Below are 7,852 nucleotides of genomic sequence, written 5' to 3' on the forward strand. Positions count from 1 at the left end.
TCTCTCCTGTGAGTATAGACATTGCAACCAAATTCACGGAAGTAAGACACGTTTGATATTCTTCCAGTCCAGTTCTTCTACCATTCAATGCTCTAGAAGGACATCGATTTCGTGTGTAGTTTGCAGTATTGATGGCTTCACCCCCGAATGATTATGATAAACCCGACTGGATCAGCCTACACCTGGCCAGTTCGACTAAAGTACGATTTCTTCTTTCAGCCAGTCCATTTTGTGCGGGCGTATGTGTCACAGTCAGTCTTCTTCCAATCCCATTCTGCTACAGAAAATCATCCAAAGCATAATTAACATACTCCCTGCCATTGTCAGATTGTAGGCATTTTGTTTTCTCTCCAATCTGATTCTCAGCGAAAGCGTTGTATTCTCTAAAGGCATTAAAAAGTTCACTCTTCGATTTTATCGGACGTACCTCACACCATCCAGAGTAATCATCGATAAAAGTTACAAAGTATTTAGCCTTCCCATTTGATTCAACTGTCGCAGGCCCCCAGACATCTGAATGAATAATCTCCAATAATTTCAATGATTTTTCTTCTCTTATCGGAAATAGAGATTTTGTTATCTTCCCCTGAATGTAAACTTCACAGTCCAGACCTTCTTTTGATCCTCCAAGTTCAAGTCCCTTTATCTTTCCCTTCCTGTGACCCTCTTGAAGATCCCTGTTGTTCAGATAGCTCATTCTTCTGTGCCATATCTCTTTCGCACTCAATCTGGATGTGCTTGTTTCAATTTTCTCTACAGAATTACATTTATCAATTTTCTTCTTAATCAAATATAGATCATTTGATCTTTCAGCTTTCAGGATTACTTTTTCATCCTTATTAACAATTGTGGCAGAATGTTTATCAAAAATTACTTTACATTCCTGATCTGTGATTTTCCCAATTGATAATAAGTTCATTTTAAAATCCAGAACATATTCCACGTTATTCAGGTTTACATTTTTGATATTCCCTTCCAATTCAGATGTTAGCTTCACAGTGCTCTTTCCAACAATTTTCGTCGACACGTCGCTGGCTAGATGCAATTTTCAACAATTTTTCTTATTCAATTCAATGAAATTCTCTTCATTCTTGCATAAGTATGAGGTGCATCCAGTGTCCAAGCACCACTCACTTCCACCGATTCTTCACTCCTGGCATAAAAACTCTCTGTTTCTGCATTATTTGATTTATTTGAGTCTTTCTCCTTCTCAGGACACCTGGCAGCCATGTGTCCCTTCTTGTGACAACGGTGACATCGAAATGGGAACTTCTTCTTCTCTTCTGAATTTTTATTCTTCTCGTTGAATTTCTTCTTTGCTAACATAGCATCTTGAGGCGTACTCTGCGACGCATGTTTCTTCCCATCATTAATTGTCATAATCTTCACACGTAAATCCTCTGGATCAGTATTGTATCTCAAAATTCCATGGCACAACGGAAGACTTCATAACTCTGTGAAAGACTTTGTAATATCATTATCACATAATTCTTTATTCACCTCGATTTTCATCTCCTATAATTTATCGACGACATCAAAGAAATTATTCAGATGATCTCGAACATCCCCTCCTTCTTCCAGTTTCATCACTGTGAGCTTTTTCAATAATGTTGACTTCCTCTGTGGTCCCTTCGATTGGTAGATTGAAGTCAGCTTGTCCTACATTATTTTCGATGTTGTACAGCCTTTCACTTGTTTTAATTTAGATGGGCTGATGTTCAGAATGATGTCGGACCTCGCCTGCCTATCATTGGTCTCCCATTCTGTTGCTCTTTGCTGTGATACTGCACCGCCAGCTGTCACTTCTGGCCTCACGATTTCTCCAGACACATACCCCCATTCATCGTATTTTACGAGTAATGCTTCTATCTGGATATTCCATGTGTCATAATTCTCCTTTAGCAGCCACTCAATTTTTACCGAACCGTACGACGACATTTTTTCAGCTTCAGAAATTTCCTGTGCGTACCTCCTTCAGTTTCTTCAATTTGACCGTTACAATTCCTCAATTATTTTCGTCGTAATCTGGGCCCATAACCTCTTGAAATAATTAGCAGTTATTGAGGAAAAGTATGCGACTATGCAGTTAATGAATGTATTTTCATATAGAGTACATGTCAAAGCTTCAATATTCATTAAACAAAATTAATTAATGAGATCCATCAAAAACCCTTGACAACCAAACATCCACCTATCGTTCTATTCTCTTCAACAATAAAAAAATCAGCAACTTTTTTCATTTCTTTCAGATAACTGAATCAAAAGTTAGTGTGGAGGCGCCCGTACCCGAAAGTGTACGAATTTTCCCGTAAAAACTGCGTTTTTCTCATTATTCAGATGTAGAATCGTCTAAAAAATTGATTCTTTGTAAGCCTCAAGTTTATTCGCGTGCAAAAAATAAATTTAATATAAAATTCATGCACCTGTGGATACAAGTAAAAGAAAATTGACGAGTCGGTCGAAACGTCAGTAGCTGAACGGTTAAATGGCTCTTGAATCTAACGATGCAGTTTCAGTGCAGTGCTCGTATAGCACGTTAAATGATTCTTCTAACGTGTCGAATTAATTTAAGTCTTTGTTCAATCAGTTATATATACAATTATTGTATTTTTCTTATAAAGGGTCGTCTTTGGTATTTGGTAGAGTCTGCTTACTCCTCCTAAGCTTTGCTCAGTTTTCAAAGCTGCCAGTGCCTTCTCCGAATCGTCCGCACTGTAATTTTGCTCCTTTCTCTTTTGTAATTTTCCTCTGTAATAGATTAATCATTAAGCAATACATTTGATCCTCGGAACAATATTTTAATGAAGAAAAGGATGATAACGTGCGGAAAAATTTGTTTGAGAGGTGAGGTTAAGTGGATTATTCGAGTATAGCGATGTTCGATTTTTCAATCATTCCGGCACTGACTGTCGTACGGTACGGACGGTGGTAGCGCGCGCTCCTCCCGACAAACCAAGCGTCAGCCTCAGTGCTTAGTTTTGTTTTACGTGAAGTAGTGCCTTAAAGTGCCTTATACGTTCAAAAGTCATTGTGCATCATTCACTAGTGAACAGTTGTCATCCTCATCACCCTGGTCCCTGAAAATGGGGGCCAAGAAACGCAAGAAAGGGGCAAACGCCAATAGCCCAAAGGACTCTCAACCAAAGTCTAAACAACCCAAGCCAACTGATGGCAACAGTGGTTCCCGCAGACCATCTCTCGACTCCACTCTGGACGAGGCATCATTATCTCAAGAGAACATCATGGATACCTCAATCCCTCAAAGTTTCATCAATTCGTCAGGACCGGAAGAAATCTTCAAACCAGTCAAACCACCACACATTCGCCTGAATAACGAGAATATCATGGCTAAAACACTCATTGAGCAACTTAAAGGAGTCTGCAAGCACCCTTTCCAGATCACCGACAGAGGCAACAACTCATCAATTAATGTGAAAGACCGCTTCGATCATGAGAGCGTCACCTCTTTATTTAAAACCAAGAATTATGAATTCCACTCGTTCGGCTACAAGGAGGATCGCCTGCGCAAATTTGTCGTGCACGGCCTTCCAGTGTCATTCACCCCTGACGACATCCTAACCGAGCTGACCCGTCAAATCCCAGGTATAAAATCAGTACACCAATTCTCGAAAGCAGACGAGGAAACCAAAACAAAAAGAAAACAGCCCGTATTCTGTATCACCACTGATGCCGATGTAAATATCAACCAGCTACGAAGCATCAAGGCCATCCTACATCACACTTTCCGTGTCGAGAATTACAAAAGCAACGGTCAACCACCTCAGTGTTATCGCTGCCAGAAATTCGGACACGCCAGCTACCATTGCCATCACCCAATCAAATGTGTTCGATGTGCCGGGAACCACAACATCTCTGCTTGTCCTCGCACAGGAGAGCCTCGCTGTAGCAACTGTGGCAAGCACCACGTGGCTAGTTACCGTCAATGCGCGAAACGCATTGAATACATTGAGAGCCTCACAAATCCCAGGAAAACGTCCAAGACAAAGCAGAGTGAGGTGAAAACCCCAAAAACCCTCACAAAAAAAACGCCAAAGTCGGCGTACACCACGCCAGTGGGGATAACTCCATTCCCAGCTGTCCGTCATCGCCCCACCACCTCTCGCACCGTGGAAGAGACGATATCAACACAACCATACCCACTACCACCAATTCAACGCCAGGAGGCCTGGCATACCATCCAGAACCGCCGCCAGCGCAGACGAGCACCAGCGGATGACGTCACTCAACAACAACAGTCCTCACAACAACAATCTACACCTCAGAAATCCACACCAGCTGAGCCTGATGTCAACACAGCACCTCCCCAATGGAAACCGACCGCTTCTCTGGACAATCTTTTATTAAGTAACCCCTTTTATTCCCACTATAATCAGACTCGAGACCTTGTTCAAGAGGCTGTTGATACTGTCGAAGAGCTAAACAAATTAAATTTACTCTCCATAGTAGATGACCTCAAGGCCATGATCAGTGAAATCAGAGTAGCATTTTCTCCACTAGATAAAATCCAAATAATCACCAGATATGCTTATCTCTTCGTTCCTGACACGGCCTCTTGCAATGGCTCCCAGCGCTAAAACAAATATTTTAGCCCTAAACATAGCGAGTTTATCTCTCCACAAACTGGAATTTATTTCAATGCTGGTTAAACTCAAGATCAAAATGGCGCTCATTTCTGAAACAAATTTGAAACCCAAGAAAAAATTAAAAATTCCGGACTATCGACTGATCCGAGCTGACAGTGGTGGCTGTACCGGCAGAGGTGTAGCAATCGCGATCCATAATTCCATCAAACATTACCCCCTTCCCACAGACTTCACTTCCACCACAGAATACGTAGGAGTCTCCATCCCCACCAAAACAACCCCAATCCACATTTACTCCATATACAACTCCCCCAGCAACCTTTTGGATATCCAGCTTCTTAACCACCTCCTCGACTCCCCAAACCCCACCATCCTTGCCGGCGACCTGAACGCCAAAGACCACACCTGGACCTCCGCGCGTGTAAACCCCTCGGGACTTGCTCTGGAGAATTTCATCGCGAACACCCCCTTCCATCTCTTCGCCCCGCTCGAACCCACCCACTATCCTCGTACGGGTGCCACCCCCAGTACAATTGACCTTGCTATCACAAACTCCCCCTCTCACATTAACAATTTTCACCTCATCGATGAGTCTCCCTCCGACCACCTACCCCTATTCTTTTCCCTTCATTGTACTCCAGCACCTCTTCCGCCCGCAGCCAGGCTCAATTTCCGAAAAGCGGACTGGCACTCCTTCAAGATTGACCTAAACCAAGCAGTTCCCACCGCAAATCCGAAACTCAACTCCCCCGAACAAATAAACGATATGATCTCGTCGCTGATCCACACAATTAATAAACAAATAACTAAACACATCCCAATGTCCAAACCACGAAACAGCCATCACAACCTCCCTCACGACATCCTTAAGATGATTAAAACCAAAAACTATCTTCGCAAAAAATGGCAAAAGTCGCGCGATTCCCACCTCAAACCCAGGATCAATAGCCTGGTTCGAGAAATTCAAAAAAAAATGACATCGTTCACCCAAAAATCCTGGGACATGAAGCTAAAAGACATCCAACAGAATGACACGTCGATCTGGAGAATCGCCAAAAATTTCAACAACAACACTAGTCAAACCATGCCCACCCTGAAAAATAAAAATCGTATCGCCCTCAGCGATGAGGAAAAGGCCGATATGCTCTGCGAGCATTACGCCCAAATCCATGCAGATGCCCATGCTCGTGGAAATCCCGATGATGACGAATCAACCAAATCCGCTATCTCCAGAGCGCTCCTCGCCCTCTCCCCCCCAAACCCCAACATCCCTGACCTGCAACTCTCATCACCCAAAGAAATCTCTCTGATAATCAAGAGACTCAAAAACCGCTCCGCCCCCGGCCATGACAAAATTCCCACCGCAGTCATAAAACACCTCCCCAAAAAAATCCTAGTCCTACTCACAAAAATCATCAACTCCTGCCTCATTATCCAATATTTCCCCGCCACATGGAAATCAGCGCTTGTCATCCCCATAATCAAACCTGGAAAANAATCTTTTCAATGCGTCAGTACCCGAACACCAATTTTCCTATGATTTCGCGAATTTCTTTCCCTATTTTTGAATTTCAATCATTTAATCGATCCTTTTTTTCATCGTAAATAATGAATTTCTTCGGTTGTTGCCTATATTTTCCGTTTTGATACACCGACCAGCATCTCTAACCAACTCAGTTAAGGGATGGCGCCTGAAGGTGTCGTGTCGAGATAACTCAATTGGGTATTCGGTTACTTAGAGTCTTGCAGAATCGCTCAAATTCCTCGCAGAATCACGATGAAAATTCTCTGAATGACCTGGTGAAATATTCCTAAGGTACTGCATTCACAGAAGTTCTCAATACACCATGAAGACTACTTAGACAACTTCAATTGGTATATTTGCAGCTGTGATACCAAGAAATTTTTCCGCAACAAATTTAATCAAATTAAATGAGTTATTATTCATTTTCTTGTTATCGGGATAAAATGATATTTTTGTTTAGAGGATCCTGACCCTTTGTAGCGCTAGGTGCATTTGCATCTATTGTTCTACTCCCAATATTCGATAAATTTCCGATATTTACTAATTAATGACAGGAATTATTGATAATGAGGAAAGAGATTGAAGAACACTAATTATTATATTTATGGCTTCCAAAGAATTTTAATAATACAAGAAAAGAACCCAAAGGAGAGAGAGCTCGATTGATGAAAAAGCAAGTAAAAAAATTGGATTCAAGATTTTGATTTTGAATTTATATTTTTGTTAACAGTGAAGGTCAAAATGAATAGCTAATTGCACGAATTTGATATGAACCAATGGTAGGATTAATCCAAGGATCGTTTTCCAGAAGTCGTTGAGTTTTTGAAGACATATGTCTAATTTCTTCATTTGTGTCATTTAAATTTATAATAGAGTTGATTTGAATTATTTGACTATATTTTTTGTAGCGAAGTTACTTATATATTTATTTCTGATTATTTGAATGTATTGTGTTCGAGCCTGGCTTAGCAATCGAATACCTTACCGCGACACGTATCAGCTGATATATTGCTGTCCTTCATCACAGGACATTTTCGCAATGATTCGTAACAATTCGAACATCCTCCATCGGATGATTAATACCGTTGTCGGGAGCTCACTGTCATTCCAGCTCTCATGGTGTAAACCAAAGTTACGTTTGCTGTGAATAAATCTAATTTGATAATAATATATTATATTAAATATAATAATATATTTATTTCCGAGTGTTATACGTTACAAAACCCATCTATCCTTTACCGAATTCCCACATTTTTATTTTCAAATCTCACAGTTTAGAACTAATAAAAGATTTTTAAAGGTAAAAAATTTATTCAAATGTGTCCTTGCACAGAATTTCACTCATCAACCTAATAGGCAATTCGTAGCCTATCGACCGCAACGCGACGAAATTTAATTTAAAAAAAAATAAAATCTACGATCGCAGGAATATTTCTTGTAAAATTTTACTTAAACTCGTACGTCAAATAGGATTGTCTAACTGATTTCGAGTTCTCAAACGCGTGATTGACCCAAGGAGTTCGACCGAAGGGGCATGTGACTTTGACACTCAAGACCATACTGAATAAATATTTAAAATGAAAGAATTTAGTGGCCGAAAAGACAGTGCAATTGCACTGTGTTTTCGATTTTGAGGTTTTTCGAGACACGCGTGCCGCATTCGACCAGTAATTTGAGCTGCATCGATAGCAAGTCAACATCCGATGGGCAACGAATAAGTCGG

The sequence above is a fragment of the Diachasma alloeum genome, unplaced genomic scaffold (assembly GCF_001412515.2).
Source record: "Diachasma alloeum isolate Michigan unplaced genomic scaffold, Dall2.0 Dall_scaffold_00290, whole genome shotgun sequence".
Taxonomy (NCBI): Eukaryota; Metazoa; Arthropoda; class Insecta; order Hymenoptera; family Braconidae; genus Diachasma; species Diachasma alloeum.